The sequence below is a fragment of the Lissotriton helveticus genome, chromosome 6 (assembly GCF_964261635.1).
Source record: "Lissotriton helveticus chromosome 6, aLisHel1.1, whole genome shotgun sequence".
Lineage (NCBI taxonomy): Eukaryota > Metazoa > Chordata > Amphibia > Caudata > Salamandridae > Lissotriton > Lissotriton helveticus.
This window is the reverse complement of record NC_136067.1, coordinates 1,529,350,667-1,529,367,037: the sequence shown is the minus strand read 5'-3', so window position 1 is coordinate 1,529,367,037 and position 16,371 is coordinate 1,529,350,667. Positions and strand designations below refer to the sequence as shown.

The 16,371-nt window shown below is 47.7% G+C and overlaps 1 protein-coding gene across 1 annotated transcript in view; it reads right to left on the bottom strand.

Moving 5' to 3' along the window:
* EFEMP1 (EGF-like fibulin extracellular matrix protein 1) overlaps positions 1-16,371 on the bottom strand; it is a 466,054-nt gene that overhangs the window by 229,006 nt on the left and 220,677 nt on the right. The window lies entirely within an intron of this gene.

Genomic DNA, 16,371 nt, shown 5'->3' with positions numbered 1-16,371 from the left:
CAACAAAGCTGGAAGCGAATCAAGATTAGATTACATCCTCGTCCAACTGTCATCCTGGTCACGAATCGTCGACTTCAAGATAATTGACAGACGGGATAGTGACCATAACGTCCTGGAGCTCGAATATGCCTTACCAGGCATCGAGGACACGGGATGGGGTAAACAAAGTTCAAAGCCAGGGCTACTCCTAGAGAACAACCGAAGGAGAGGAAGGTGGGGGAAATTGGCCACAAATGGCGTTAAGCTAGCTAAACTCTATGCCAGAATTATCCCAGTCCTGGAAAAGGCATTCGCTATTGGTGAGGAACATGGTGATGGGAAAAATAGAGACCTGCTAGGGCGGACTCATGAAGACCTAATAAACACTATGGAGCTAGATCTTTTTGCAAAGGGGGCGGGTAGAACTAGCGGAATACACAAGAAGACCTGGTATAACGTTACTCGCAATAAAGGCGTGCAGAAGTAGGGAAGAGATACAATCTAAGAGGTGGGTACACAAGAAACTGCTGGCAAACGCCAAGGCCGAATGGGACCAACAACACTGGGAGGATCTCTCCAGTGCACTAGCCATCAGAGACTCTAGCAAATTTTGGCGGGTAGTCAATAGTGGAGCAGAAGATCTCCCCTCGGCAATTGAACCTAACATTGCCCCGAGTATATGGCAAAACCACTTCCAGTCATTATATGCAATAGAGGATGAGGCCCCGAGTTCCCCCCAACCCACGCTAGCGGAAGACCCAGAGGGTGAACCCTTCACGGAAAAAGAAGTTCGGGCAGCTATCGCGGGGTTGTCAACAGGGAAAGCCCCGGGGCTCGATGGGGTGCCGGGCGACCTATTTAAGCAGGAACCAGGGGTATGGGCCCCTTACCTCCTGCTGATATTCAATGCGGTCCTCAAGGGAATGAAGGTCCCGGATACTTGGCTGGGTGCAGAGGTGGTGCCAATAATTAACAAGCATTTACAATGCAATGGTCTCGGCATCATTAAAGGTAGAGCTATTGGCATTGCTCATGACATTTCTTTTTTTTCTTTAAATCATAAATAAATGGCGTTGTCATTTACATTGTCAATACACAGCACTCTGCACTCAACAGCACACACCACTCTGCACTCAACAGCACACACCACTCTGCACCTGCACTCCCTACTCTGCCCTCACTACTCTGCACTCTGCCCTCACTACTCCGCCCTCACTACTCTGCACTCTTCCCTCACTACTCTGCCCTCACTACTCTGCCCTCACTACTCTGCACTCTGCCCTCACTACTCTGCACTCACTACTCTGCCCTCACTACTCTGCACTCACTACTCTGCCCTCACTACTCTGCACTCTGCACTCTGCCCTCACTACTCTGCCCTCACTACTCTGCCCTCACTACTCTGCCCTTACTACTCTGCCCTCACTACTCTGCCCTCACTACTCTGGCCTCACTACTCTGCCCTCACTACTCTGCCCTCACTACTCTGCACTCTGCCCTCACTACTCTGCACTCTGCACTCACTACTCTGCCCTCACTACTCTGCCCTCACTACTCTGCCCTCACTACTCTGCACTCACTACTCTGCACTCACTACTCTGCACTCACTACTCTGCACTCACTACTCTGCACTCTGCCCTCACTACTCTGCCCTCACTACTCTGCCCTCACTACTCTGCCCTCACTACTCTGCCCTCACTACTCTGCCCTCACTACTCTGCACTCTGCCCTCACTACTCTGCACTCTGCCCTCACTACTCCGCCCTCACTACTCTGCCCTCACTACTCTGCACTCACTACTCTGCACTCACTACTCTGCACTCTGCCCTCACTACTCTGCACTCACTACTCTGCACTCACTACTCTGTACTCACTACTCTGCCCTCACTACTCTGCCCTCACTACTCTGCCCTCACTACTCTGCACTCACTACTCTGCCCTCACTACTCTGCACTCACTACTCTGCCCACACTACTCTGCACTCACTACTCTGCACTCACTACTCTGCACTCACTACTCTGCCCTCACTACTCTGCCCTCACTACTCTGCCCTCACTACTCTGCACTCATGTTAGAAACGGGACCTCCGGCTGGCCAAGGCTTGCGCCAAGGTCAGTCAGGGATCACCATTTCCAAGGTCAGGGCAAGGGAGTCACACACCAAGATAACCCCCGCTCACCCTCTAGGTAACGTGACGCGAGCAGCAAGGCTAATCTCGGAGGCGATGTGTAAAGCGTTTGCGCGCGCACCCCAGCGACAACACCCTAGGCCCACCACAAAGGAAACTCCACACAAGGGTATATCAAAAATAGCCTTTGTATTATAATAATAAAAACACATTAGATAACACACACACTTTACAATGTGCCAACAGGCACGGGCAAGATTTACAAGGGATTATGTACAGGACAGGGCCACCTGGACCACTGTCAGGGGTATGCACTTTTTAGAAATAATACTTGTAGGTATAACACTTAGCACATCAACATACAATGACCGTAACACAGAAATAGTGAATGTAGCATACAACCAGTAACTACTGGTAAAGGGTAAATACCTCCTACGCCACCCTCAACACTGTAGGGAAATCACGCAGGGAACTAGGACCTTAACATCAGGACCTATGGAAGGAAAACCTATCACCTAAGCAAGTCACATTTAGCAAAGGGAAGGAAACCTAAAATAATCACCTAGGCAAGTCACATTTAGCAAAGGCAATCAAACATCAACATTCCTCTAAGCAGGTCACTTTTAGCAAAGGGAAATAAAAGCACAAGGCATTACCTAAGCAGGTCACTTTTAGCAAAGGTAATGACACAAACAATCCTCTAAGCAGGTCACTTTTAGCAAAGGGGATAAAACATAAAGAATTACCTAAGCAGGTCACTTTTAGCAAAGGTAACAACAAACATTCCTCTAAGCAGGTCACTTTTAGCAAAGGGGAATAAAAGAACAAAGAATCACCTAAGCAGGTCACTTTTAGCAAAGGTGATAAAACCAACAATTGTATATGAAACATTAAAACACATTCAGAGGTGCAGGTAGAACATTTGCGCAGAAATCAAATTAGCACGTGAATCATAAATTGCGCAGGGTGCACATGGCACAACACTAGAAAGGTCCCTCAGGCCAACTGGCCTCGAAAGGGGCTGAAATGCCCTGAGTCTCAAAGTCAGGGAAGGCTGCGCAGGCAGCCAGCACACAAAAGCCTAAACGTAGCAACTGTCCACTAAGTGCTGGACAGTTGTAAATACCGCTGGGCAACGTTGGAGTCTCGTGGGCTCAAGAACACTGGTGGGGAGACACAGCGTGGGAGCCTCGGGGCTCCAACCAATTAGCTGGTTGTGTCCCCCTAGAGCCTCTCTGGCTCGCAAAACCAAGGTGCTGGCACCAAAGAGCTTCTGCGCTCTAAAACAATTAAAATGCCCCTAGAGCCTCTCTCAGGGCTCTAAATAAACAAATGCCCCCTCGAGCCTCGGGGCTCGTGAATATACTTAGGGCGGGAGCCTCTCGTGGCTCTAAACAAATAGATTGCCCCCAGGAGCCTCGGGGCTCCTAAATCAATATTGTGGCCACGTTGGAGTCCTTCAGGAACTCGAGAACAAGGTGGCCCCCTGAGCCTCGCAAGGCTCTCAGTACTGAACTGCCCCTTTCGTTGGAGTCCCCCCGGGGGACTCAGGAAAGAGCAAAAATGCCCTAAGAGCCTCAACCGGCTCTACACAATGGAGGGGAGGGGCGGGCACCGACAATGTGCCCCGACGCCCTCCTCCCCGATTCTGACTGCGGGCCCCCACTCACCGGGTTTCTGGCTCCGGGCTGCGCTGGAGTCTCTCGGTTCTGCTGCCACTCCGGGGCTCTCCTTTCAGTCGGGAGCCTCGAGAAGACGCGCCGGCCGCTTCCTGCTTCTTTGGCCTGGCCCGTCAGGCTACAATCCGCCTGACTTCCCCTGGGGCCGCCAATGGCAGCGCGGCCCTGGGGATGCGGAGGCGGGACTTCCGGGTCGCTCTAGGCAGCGGCCCGGCAACGGCTTCGATGTGCCTGGGCTGCGGCGGTGAATACCGGGGCAAATGCGGCGTGGGCAGCCGCTCAGATTAACAAGGAAAACGGGGCAATGCCGGGTGGGCACCGGCGTCAAATTAAATATAAAGCGAGGTGGGCACTCGCTCGGCCGCAAATTCGGGCAAACGCCGGGTGGGCACCGGCTGGACAACTAGAGCGCTCCAAAGCGCTCCAAAGGCAAAATCAAGCGTTCCCACCGCTGGGAATACGAATAAAGCGCTCGAAGCGCTAGCAGGAAAGATAAAGCGCTCCCAGCGCTAGGCAGCACCAAGGAAGCGCTCTTCAGCGCTAAGGGCAAAAGAAAAGCTCCAGAAAGGTCTGGAGGCAGGCAGGGGGGCAAGGCAGGGCCAGAGCCAGCACACTGGGTCTCCAGGCAGGGAGACAAGCCAAGTGGCGGTCCTCCTGGCCCCAGCAGCAGCAACAGCCCCCTCTGGCAAGGATCCATAAGTAGAACAAATTTTATGGGGACACAGCCCCTTCTTACACTGTGAAATCCTTTGTCTTCAGGGTGCAGGGTGGGGGAAACCAGTTGCAGCTGGCTTGGGAGTACCCTTGATGGCCCAACCACCCCTTTCATTCACTGGGGAGGCTTGGGTCGTTATACAAACCACAGGGGGGCGGAGCCAGCATTGTGTGGGGAAAACCCAGCCCATCCAGGACCCAGGTGCACTCCTCCCACACATCACTCATGCTGATCTCACACTCACCACCGGGCAGACCCATCCAGACTTCCTGGAGCCTGGCATGCCAGCCAGCTCCAGCCAATCACCCTCCAGCACCCTCACTGCACACATACATCAATGTCCAGAAGTAGCACTTCCCTTCTAGACACATACATGCCGCATACACCATCTTGCAGCATTCACTCTCACGAGTTCATACATACTAAACTCGAGCCTGCACTCCCCACACATCAGGAACTAACATGGACACTCACATTCCCCATGCATTCCTATGGGAGGGCAGGCCAGCCATACTACACGCACGCACTTTACTCTGGGACACAGGGAAAAAGTGTGCCAAGACCCAGAAATCACTACACAGGGTCACAAATAAAAGCAAAAAGATTAGGGGTGAACCTACCCTAAGGCCCAAGTCCAACAACTCACTACTCTGCACTCACTACTCTGCACTCACTACTCTGCCCTCACTACTCTGCCCTCACTACTCTGCACTCTGTCCTCACTACTCTGCCCTCACTACTCTGCACTCACTACTCTGCCCTCACTACTCTGCACTCACTACTCTGCACTCACTACTCTGCACTTACTACTCTGCACTCACTACTCTGCCCTCACTACTCTGCACTCACTACTCTGCACTCACTACTCTGCACTTACTACTCTGCACTCACTACTCTGCACTCACTACTCTGCACTCTGCCCTCACTACTCTGCCCTCACTACTCTGCCCTCACTACTCTGCACTCACTACTCTGCACTCACTACTCTGCACTCACTACTCTGCACTCTGCCCTCACTACTCTGCCCTCACTACTCTGCCCTCACTACTCTGCACTCACTACTCTGCACTCACTACTCTGCCCTCACTACTCTGCCCTCACTACTCTGCCCTCACTACTCTGCCCTCACTACTCTACACTCACTACTCTGCACTCACCACTCTGCACTCACCACTCTGCACTCACCACTCTGCACTCACCACTCTGCACTCACCACTCTGCACTCAACACTCTGCACTCACCAATCTGCACTCACCAATCTGCACTCACCACTCTGCACTCACTACTCTGCACTCACTACTCTGCACTCACTACTCTGCACTCACTACTCTGCACTCACTACTCTGCACTTACTACTCTGCACTCACTACTCTGCACTCACTACTCTGCACTCTGCCCTCACTACTCTGCCCTCACTACTCTGCCCTCACTACTCTGCACTCACTACTCTGCACTCACTACTCTGCACTCACTACTCTGCACTCTGCCCTCACTACTCTGCCCTCACTACTCTGCCCTCACTACTCTGCACTCACTACTCTGCACTCACTACTCTGCCCTCACTACTCTGCCCTCACTACTCTGCCCTCACTACTCTGCCCTCACTACTCTACACTCACTACTCTGCACTCACCACTCTGCACTCACCACTCTGCACTCACCACTCTGCACTCACCACTCTGCACTCACCACTCTGCACTCACCACTCTGCACTCACCACTCTGCACTCAACACTCTGCACTCACCAATCTGCACTCACCAATCTGCACTCACCACTCTGCACTCACTACTCTGCACTCACTACTCTGCACTCACTACTCTGCACTCACTACTCTGCACTCACTACTCTGCACTCTGCACTCTGCACTCACTACTCTGCACTCACTACTCTGCACTCACTACTCTGCACTCACTACTCTGCACTCACTACACACACGATAACGGCAAGTTACCCGGGCTGTGCCCAGAGGCATTAAAGTCTTTGACAGGTGCTGGGCAGACTCACTTGCCTGCGCTCGTGGTTACCTTCCACTGCAGGCTGCACACTGCACCACTGTGCCAAGAATGCCCACTGCTACCTTTTACCAGCACCCGCTGCTTATTGGGGGCATTACACTGGCCCTGTACTTATAACTAGTTCGGGGCTAGTAGGCAAAACACACTTTTCCAAAGCTGCTTCATGTTCATAGTCAAAGGCGACCAAAGCGCTGCGAGGCACAGTGGACTACCCTTACAAACTAATACATTTTAAGAATGTAAAGCTCTTGCACCAAAAGGCGTATGCCTACCAGGTGGCATTCACTACATAAACGCTCATAAATTCACTACTAAATAAATAAAAAAGTATTTAGGTGGACTGTTTAATCCCCCCTGGACAATCCAGTGCCTTGACATGTTTGAATGGCTATACTTTCATGCAAAAACATTCTCAAGTAAATTGCTTCTACACGCTAAACTGAATGGTCTGATTTTGTTACATATAGCAATTAACAGTCTACCCAACTTTGTTTCTAAAAAAACACCTCTTTATTGCAGCAGATCGTAATGCTCGGCACATGAAAGCAATTTGCCCAGGAACGCACTTTCAAATGCATTTTGTTTGAATGAATGCAGTTGTGAAATAAGTAGACTGTTATAATCGATGTCGTGATGCTCAAGCAGTAGTTTATTTTTGATTCTGGCTGCTTCCGAGTTGTCAGTGTAGGCAGTGGCCATAACAATGGTACAATTGGGTGGCGTAGTAATTTAACCAGGTGAATAACTGTGAGAAGTTGCGGCCGCCGCATAAGAAAGATTTTGAGCACCGGGACTTATTTTTCTACAAATTAAGCACTGCTTACACTGTGGCATGGAGTCATCCTGCTCAGCTCTCGGCCTCGCGCGCGCCCCACTCCAGGCATATGTTTTCAATTATCTCCGCCGTGATGGCGAGATAATTGAAGATATATGGCCTTCTGCTCTTAAGACAATGCCTTTCACGTCTGCCCTACACGGAAAGAAAACACAAGAAAAGCACGAACGCGCGCCATTCACTGCAGACTGGTGAACGCGCCCACAACATCTGCATTACATTATCACGGCACCCTGACAGCTCCTAATTGAAATTAATGCACTGCTGTGCGCGTAACCACACAGAAAATGCCAACATGGCGAAGGACAAATTACATTAAGCCTATCGCGTCAAGGCTACTAAAAACACAGCACAGCGAAGACGAATCACTATGCAGATGCCATAAAAAACGCGCGCGCACTAAGGAATGTTGCAGCTCGGACCCCTAAAGAAACTTTTTTTTTTTTTTAGTAACATAAGAGCTCGGAGCTCCGCCTCCCCTGCTGATGCAGGGTTGACGTAGGCCGAGCCCTAAAAAGGGATCCTCTCTGCTTCCAGCCAACTATCGTCCAATAAGCCTCATCGATGTATCACAGAAGCTTTTCGGTAGGCTAATTTTGGACCGGTTGCAGAATTGGCTGGAGGAGACAGACATCTTGACCCCATATCAGGCAGGATTTAGGAGGGGGGTGTCCACAATTGACCACATTTTTAGATTAAACCTCATTTATTGGAGGACAGCATTGATCGAGGGCGGCACTCTGTACACGGTTTTCGTGGACTTACGTGCCTCCTTCGATTTAGTGCCAAGACCAAAATTGTGGAAGGTAATGGAGGAGATGGGGGTCCCGAAAGACATCCTAGCAATCCTGATGAGATTACATCATAATAACTTTGCTCGTGTCAGGTGCGGGATAAGTGGCAACCTAACTGATAGATTCCCCGTTCGCAGAGGGGTGAGACAGGGTTGTGTGCTTGCACCGACCCTGTTCTGCCTCTTTGTGAACGGGGTCATCGCGCACCTGACAAGGATTGCCAACACTGATGCCCCAAAACTGACTGGCAGCAGGGTGCCCGCTATTATGTTTGCGGATGACACCCTGCTGCTGTCTAAATCCCCGATGGGCATACAGCGGGTGATGGATGGTTTTCTGGAGTTTTGCACAGAAAGGGGACTTGAAATCAATCCGCAGAAGACCACATTTATGATTCTTAACCCAATGCCCCTTAACCGCCCCAACCCCCTGCTTGGTACAGTACGTTTGGAAAGGGTCCACACAATAGAGTATCTGGGGATAACCTTGAATCAAAATCTTACCTGGTCGGCACATCAGTCAAAAGCAAATATGAAGCTGGCACAGATGGCGGGTGGTATCATGAGAATCGCGAGCAAGTCACCATATCGCCCACTGAGCCCTGCAATCCAAATTTACAAAGCCCAGGCGCGGGGAGGCGTCACTTATGGGGGAGAGTTGTTGGGCCACATTCCATCACCAAAATTGCTGACCACAGAAAATAAATTCCTTAGGCAGCTCATAGCCCTTCCTTCAAGTACTCCACTTCTGCCTTTAAGGCTCGATCTGGGCCTTAGGCCCATCACGGAGGAACTAGGGCTTAAACCACTAACCTTTTGGCGTCGTCTCTTGAGCAGTAAGGACCTTGCTACTTATAGAACTGAGTTACAGGAATTTTTATCTCTGCCCAACGCCACTAAGACGCCCTGGTTAAATTACATCAAGAGAACCCGCGAGACTCTCGGATTACCAGAATTATGGTTAGATCCGGAAAATACAAGCAATAGGATATCGAGGAAAGCGCTGTCCAGAGCTATTATGATAAAATGCTCCTCCGAGCTCTCGATAGCACTCGTGAAGGATCTCTGACTCATCATTTTATAAAAACCAAAGATTCATACAAACTAGAAAGTGTCCTAGATGGCATGACTCCGGCGCTAACTAGGAAACTATTCTTGCAATGGAGGTACGGGACCCTACCCTTAGGGTCTTTTACCAGAGCATGGTCCCGTCGGCCTCCCGCAGAGATGTGCCCTGCATGTGCACACACAAAGGAGAACGATGTCCACGTGGTTTTTTTCTGCCGAGCCTACCAGAAAAGCAGGAAATATTGGTTGGTCCCCCTCCTTAAAAACATGGGATTCAGAACATTTTTACCCGCATACAGAGTTTTAAAGACTGACTTATCCCCACCAATTGTGTTTGCCTTGGCAAAATTTCTAACTGCTATGTGGTATGCCCGAATCCGATTGATAAAGAGGGCTGGAGACTCTTGATAGATTTATATTGTTTGATGTGCTGGCACCCATTTGTGAATACTATTTGTTTTTAATCTTCAAATGTATTTTATTAATGATCCAATGACATTTTCGATTTTTAACTGTTGTGATAATTCTGTACATCTTTTATGATCACGTGATCGAAATAAAGATTTGAAATGGAATGGAATAATCAAATGAATGTAGTTTAGCAAAGTTGCCTATTGAAAATGCTAATGAATGTATGAAAATGTTAACTATAAATTTTAACCAACATGGTGCATTTATTATTTTAGCTTAAGTCGTAGGCCTGATCTCAGAACACATTTAATTGAATGTTCTTGTTTCTGAATTGATGCTTGGATTTCCATGCGAGTTTGTAGAAATGTTACATGTTTTCGTGCTTTATTCTGCAGGTCGACAAACGCTTCGCTAGTGATGAGTTAGGTCATTATTTCATTAGATAGTTGAGGTATGAAGAAGCTACAGTTGGCACAGCGTGGTGACGATAAGGTGGAAGGCAGTGCGTTTGCATGGGAGAAGGAGAACAGACCAGACCAAGGACAAATTGTTGCAACGGGGTGTCTATGAAGGAGGCTGTGGAAGGAACTGACTTCATGGAAAAACACGGTATTGAGCCTATTGCGGAAAATGTTTGAGAAAAGCATTATGGGACATCTGTTGAATGAGAATTGGTATATGATGCGTTGTAGCGAGGGATAAGCATACCATTCCATTTTGCCTTTCAGATAGAGAACACCTGAGTGCTAAATTGTTTTTCCTGTTAGTGTCTTTATGATGCTTGACCCATCTGATGGTGGAATGGCTTCTTAGGAAGGCTCTAAATACTGACATCTTTTTCACCTTTTGATCTGAATTCTGAAATAGGGATGCCACTTTAGAGTAAGAGTAGGGTTAGACAGGACTAAATGCTTTTCTCCAATGAACTAATAATGCAGGTAAATCTCAATTTTTAATTTCTGATTACGTGTGCTGTAATTATAGAACTTGCTGCCCTTTTCTTGCTCTACATAGTGAATTTCTTGTAAAGATTTGGATTCCTCCTGTTTCCTCTGTATTTTTAGGCCCTCATGTTAAGATTAGTCTATGTCCACCTATTTTTGAATTTGTAATACATTTTGACTAACCTTCATTTGGTTGTCGATCTGGGTTATTGTGTAGCCACACTGGTTACACTGTACATTAAATTTGATTTGTGGAATTTGTTGTTCCCCTTTCAATTTCATGATGCAAAAAAGGACCATTGAGGGTTCATCATTAGGGAATTCCTGAGTAAATGGGCCCAGGCCCTTACAATTGGTAGCAGAGGACGGAGTGCACATGAAGTAAGGAGAGAATCTAGAACCCAGTCTAGAATAGTCTGGAACCCTAACCCCAAAGTCCCCAGGTAGAACCTCAAAGATTGAAAACTGGAGAAGATTGAGTTTGGTGGTGTGCGGCGAAAACAGCTGCAAAGGAAGAGTGAGTATTAACAGGGTATGTGTGTGTATTATGTTAGATTACAGTGATGATTTAATTGTGTGATGTCTTGTGGAGTTGTTGTGAGAGTCGCATGAATGTGATTATTGGGTCCGTCATGGCTTAAGGATTTGTGAAGTTGTTATTGGGTCCAATGTGGCCTAGGATCACTGGATGATATATTAAGGTGCCAAAGACACTGTGCTGTATTTGTGTGCTATGATTTGTGAGGTTTGTCGTGAAATGTCATCGGTAGCCCAATTGAGACAGGGAACTTTGTGTGAAAGGAACAACTGTGGATCGTGTAGTAGACCTTTTTTGCACGGAGGGTAGACTGAACTGATTTGGAAGTACCTTCGCTGGTCAAGGTTTTGCCGTAAGTGTGTATTCTTGTATGAGTGTTTCTTTGTTTCTTTTAGAAAAGCAGACAATTGTTGATAATGAAGCTGAATGTGTGAGCAATTGTGTACGGAGGAATTTTGAAAGAGGGTGAGATTCTGTGAGGAGTGAGTGTAATGTCAGATCATGCAACGCTGGGATAAGCTGGTTGGTGTAACGCCGCTGGGATTGGGTGAAGATTGTCTTTTGCACTCTGTTTTTCTCAGAGTTTGCATAACTGTTCTGTTTGAAATTTCAGTTGTGTTTGGATTGTTGGGATTTCACAAATAAGCAAGATAATGCGATGTTTTAGGGTTCTTTGAGACATGCTTTAAGGGGATGAGGGGGTTCCTAGTAGGTTGGGCGAAGAGCCACCACCAGAGGATACACCAGCTTATTATATGGCAACAAATGGACGGCTCCATACTATTGTTTGGCTTCCAAATTGTCTCAAGATCCCTGAGAGAGAGGGTGCATTGTCATTTCCACGCTGTGGCACTTTTAAATTGGAAATTCTTAACCAGTTGAGGAGAGTGTTGTTTGCAATGAGAACTTTACACAGACCCACACAGCTTGAAGTCCTTGGTGCATGGATGCGTACAGCATGTGTCAAACAGAGAGACAAATATCATGGGAAGATGAAGAAAACGATTTGTGCTTATCAAGAGGCACAATGGGATGCCAAGCTAAAGAGATGGAGGGTAGACATGATTGATGGAGAGAGATTATACCCAGCACTGATGAGCGAGTAGAATGTGTAAAACAGAGAAAGGAAAAAGGAAGCAAATGGACATGGTGACAGTGCATTGACGACAGCTTGTTGGATGGATTGTTGACTGACTGTCCACCTCATTATAGTCAATCACATGGTGGAAGTAGGAGAAGTCTAATGACCTTTTTAACACTGAGGGTGCTTCAGCACCAGTAGCCCCAGACTCGGGTGTTGTGGGAGCGATATTGACTGGATCGAGGCTAGTAGAAAGAAGGGAAGAAATGGGAGCATGTATGCCAGGTGGTTTAGATCACTGTAACCCTAATGCTGCTTTGAGGATACTGAAAGCTCTTACAGTACCAGTCATGATTGGGCCTGTTGTTCCTATATATTAACCACACTTGACAGGTGATGAGAACCAGCGATAACACATAGGTGCTGAGGGTACATTACAAGGCAGGTCAAGGAACATTAATGGGTGTTTTGTTTCACTGACTCCTGTGAAGACAAGTATTCCTTATGTAGTAACAGCAGACCTTTCTGTAATCCAGAATGGCTCTGACGCTGCAGGATCCCTGCCTGCAAGGAGCAAAAATTTGGACCTAACATTGTGGAAGACACTTGCCAGGGTACAAAGTAGCACACCTCGGTTGATAGGTGGAACACAGGGAACAGGGAACAGAAGAAAATCAGCACATTTTTTGATGTCTCAGATTTAGAGTCATGGCTTAGAGAGCACAGTAATACTAAGGAGAACCAGAATACGCAAAATTGTCAGAGTACTATAAAATCGGCAGTGCAAGGTGAAATTAGTGGATGTGGTCAAGCTGAGAGCTGAGTTGGATGAGATAATCAGTGGAAACCTAGCTATTGATCGGATAGAGGTGTACAAATTTGATGAATTGCTGTTCATGGCTAAAGATGTTACCAGGAGAGCAAGACAGGCACACGAGAAGTTGACCGAACTAGCTCAAAAGTACAATGTAGATCTGACCCGAACGAAGATGTTGCAAGGGATGTTGCAAGGGAATCACAGACTTGCCTACAGTTACCAGGACAGTGGTGGCTCCTCCGCAATGGCGGTGGAGCATCGCCCCACTGGCTCAGAGCCAGCAGGTGAAAAATAAAACTATATTTTACTATTGTTTTATTTTTCACCTGCTGACTCAGCCAGCATGTGCAGGTAGGGGAGGGGCCATGGGAGGGGGAGGAGGACTAGTTCCTGCACTGTAAGTTTGGCTGGCCGTTTCAGGCCGGCTAAACACACATGCGAACTTAGGTTTCCCCAACCTGGCTGTATTGAACAGCCGCGCTGGAGAAACAGCACAGACTCCCTGTTCTGGGCGGATTGTCAACACAGTTCACTCAGGCTAATCCCTGCACTACTCTCATGCTTGAGAGCAGCGCAGGGGTTGCACAGGAAGTCTCCGATGCTGGCCCAGGGGCTGCTGGGACCCAGGAAGCATCGGAGAAATGAGACAAGAGTGTAGAAGCAGCATCAGGTACATTTTCTTTTTAAAAACCCACACTCTCGCCCACTTCCCTCCTGCGCCCCCCTCCCGTGCTGCCCCCTGCCCTCCTCGCTTCCCTTTACCCTTTCCACCCGCCCCACCACTGTTTACATGTGTCGGCTGCCACTGCTCCTAGCTAGTGGTCAATGCCAATGTAAAATGTAAAATAATAGTTAATAACATTAACAAAAAGCATGCATGATAAACCCCATTTTAAACCACCAATGAGTTGATATGGCACAAAAGAATGACCACCTTTAATGCTTTCGTACCATGGTGGTTTTGCACCTGGTGTTTATGCCATGGTCTACATGACTACATGTTTATATTGGTGATGATTCTAAGAAGAGAAGTACAACATTACCTAATAAACTGCAGAAAACAGTTCACAGAAGAGTTGAAGCAAGAAATAGGTCGTGTCTTCTTTGTTCAGCACCAACAATATTGAAACCAGACTTGAAACCGTCTGATTTTATTTTATAGACCTGTGATCTCTAGTTAAGAAATCTGAGCTGCAATTTTGTTTTTTCTCAGGATAATGGGACATAAACACATGGCAGTTTCAAATAATGCACTATGCAAAGGAAACAGTGAATCAAAACTGTTTTTCCTCGAGATTCAATCTAACCTGGCACATTATACCTGTGCCAGGTATAATGTATACAGGTGGGGTGTTCTAACGCAAGAATGGGTCAGAGAAGTGACAAAGGGAAATCTATGAGATTTCACTGCGCCACTTCTAGGACGCAAATGCGATGCAGGCACATTTAACATGGGACTTGCCCATGTGTAATGACCCATTGCAGGAGTTGCATCACTTTTGTGACATACTCCAGCAATGCTTCGTTTTTGCTCCTACAGATACGTCAGAAATACTGATGTATCTGTAACTCCTTGAAACAGGATGCGTCATACTGTAAATATGACGCATCATTGGTGTCCCATCATTGGGGTCGCAGGGAGGGCGCAATGAAAAGTGTTGCATCACTGTTTTCTCACAGCAATGCGTCAACTTTTCATAAATGAGGGTTACTGGTTTCTAGGTATGTTGCAGTCATTTGCCATGGGATTAGTGAACTGCCGCTCACTATCCTGCCACGCCAATGACATCTGGCTTTTACTGTCCTCCACATCCTGTGATGCTTTATTCTTAACAGAGACCTGGATCAAAGACTCCTCCAACCCAGACATCGCCCTAGCCATTCCTAATGGCTACAGCTTCACTGGATTAAGCCGTGAAGGCCCCAAAACAGGTGGAGGAATCGCAGTGATCCTAAAGAACCATCTGAAAAGTACCTCTAGGAAAATTACAAACATCAAGCCCATAGAAGCCCTATACTTCTCAATCACAGACTTTACAATGGCCATCTCCTCAGGGATTTTGGTTTACAACCCCCCGAACACTCCCCAACCCGCCATCCAAGAGCTATTGGCAGTCACGGCAGATCTCTCCCTCAAACACCCTCACTTCGTGGTACTGGGAGACTTCTACCATCATGTAGATGTAAGCAGCTGCAACCGCGCCTCTCAGCTCCTGGAATCCATGCAAAATATAAATCTGATACAAAAGGTAAAGGGCCCCACTCATACCGCTGGGCACACCCTCGACCTTATTTTTTCCAACTACGAGAAACTCAAAATCCTCCCCCCCTACCTCTGACCTGGTCTGACCACTACTTAATACCTTTTGATGTTCCCTTGGCCCAATATGTCAAACAGGAGTCCGCCATCAGAACTCAAGTAAGGAAATGGCACAAGCTCTCATTAACTGCCCTAGAGGAAAAATACCTCCACAGTCTAAACCCGCTACCAGACGATCTTGACGTAGCGGTACGTATACTAAACAATGACCTCACGACCGCTATAGAGAAAATCGCTCCATTACATACCCTTACCTCCCGCAGACAAAAACCTTTTGCCCCATGGTTCACTCAAGAACTCAGGGCACACAGAAGCATATGCAAAAAGTTGGAACGACTTTGGAGGCAGAACTATGACCCGGGAGCCAAGGCACTTTACCGACAAGGCCTTAAAGAGTTTCGCAAACTCAAACACCACTCCATGAGCACCTATTTTTCAGACTCCATCTCCAAAGCAAAAAACTCGACTAAGGCCCTTTTTAATATAGTGAAAGATTTCACTCATCCCAGTGCATTGTCCACCCCAGTACCTATGTCCCAAGAACTGAGTGAAAATCTATCAAACTTCTTTGAAGAAAAAATAGCCAATATTGCGGCTACTATCCCTCAGAACGGCCCCAACATCTCCGAAGACCTTGCCACTAACTGCAAACATACTCTCACAGCATTCCAACCTCTTACTAAGGAATATGCCATGAAATTATTCTCGGAATGTAAATCAGGCTCCCCCCTGGACCCAGCCCTGGCCTTACTCATGAACGAAATTGCCCCCTTAATTATTAATCCCCTACTCGAAATTTGGAACTCCTCCTTAACCACTGGTGTTGTCCCCTCCGCCTGGAAACACGCATTGTTAATCCCAATCCAAAAAAAAGCAGGCATAGATCCTTACTGTCTAAGCAACTATCGACCGATCTCACTTTTGCCCAAGTCCGCAAAAGTACTTGAGAAAGCTGTTCAAAAACAGCTATCGTGCTACTTAGAATCTAACTCTTTGTTCCACGATACCCAATCTGGCTTCAGACCGGACTACAGTACTGAGTCGGCG